Source organism: Carlito syrichta, unplaced genomic scaffold (genome assembly GCF_000164805.1).
Source record: "Carlito syrichta isolate Samal-C Ts95f unplaced genomic scaffold, Tarsius_syrichta-2.0.1 Scaffold304259, whole genome shotgun sequence".
Lineage (NCBI taxonomy): Eukaryota > Metazoa > Chordata > Mammalia > Primates > Tarsiidae > Carlito > Carlito syrichta.
The window spans coordinates 208,363-209,201 of NW_007248355.1; the positions used below are offsets into that span (position 1 = coordinate 208,363).

At 64.6% G+C, this 839-nt stretch overlaps 1 protein-coding gene across 1 annotated transcript in view; it reads left to right on the top strand.

The window, feature by feature from the left end:
* Nucleotides 1–341: 341 nt before the first annotated feature.
* VCAN (versican) overlaps nucleotides 342–839 on the top strand; it is a 110,169-nt gene continuing 109,671 nt past the window's right edge. Inside the window, exon 1 of the mRNA XM_008059574.1 lies at nucleotides 342–426. The gene's annotated coding sequence lies outside the window, so the exon portion shown is untranslated. The remainder of the gene's footprint in view (nucleotides 427–839) is intronic.

The window sequence follows — 839 nt, forward strand, 5'->3', positions numbered from 1 at the left end:
GGGGCGGCGCGGGAGCTGCCTTTCCGCCCCTCCGCCCGCTCCCCGAGCCGGGCGCCCAGGAGTGGCTGGAGCCGCGGGCGCCCCTGGAGCCGCGAGTGAGCCCTCCTCCTCCCTCCTCCTCCTCCTCGCGAGTCTCCTCCTCGGCGCTGACGGTCCGGTGATATAATGATGATGGGTGTCACAGCCTGCATTTGAACTTGCAGCGAGCCGCCCGAGCCGTTCTGGGGAAGAGCTCCCGGGACGCGGCCGCTGCGAGCAGCAAGGCTAAGACAGCGGCCGGGACGACCCTCGCCGGCCCGCGCCCCCCACGTCCCGGCGCCCCGCACCTCCGGCCGCCGCGCCTCCTATGTGACCCGCCGGGCCGCGCTGAGTCGTCCGCGCAGCGCCGCGGCGAATTTCCCCAAACTGCAGGAAGCCGCCTCCAAGGTAATCACGTTTCTTTTGTTCCCCCTTAAAAAAAAAAAAAAAAAAAAAAAAAAAACTTGCAGAAAAACCCCGCGAGCTTAGGGAAAAAGCCGTGCCTTGCAGCAGGGGGAGGCTGATTTAGGGCTCAGGCAGCGGCTGCAGGCGAAGTTAGAGAAGGCAGGCGCCGAGGACACGCAGGTAACTTTCCGGGGGGCTGCTGGGGAGGAGAATGCAGGGGGACCCCGCTGCTGAAAGACCCAGACAAAAGAAGCCCTGGGCGGGATGAGGTGGAAGGACTAACGGAACTGGGGGCGGGAGGAAATTGTAGGGAAATCCTACACAAGTCGTGGGGTTCTGAGCCGGAGGGGAGGGAGGGGCCCAGCACCTCGGTCTGGTCGTGCTGTTGTGTGTTCGGGGCAGAAGTTTGAATGGGA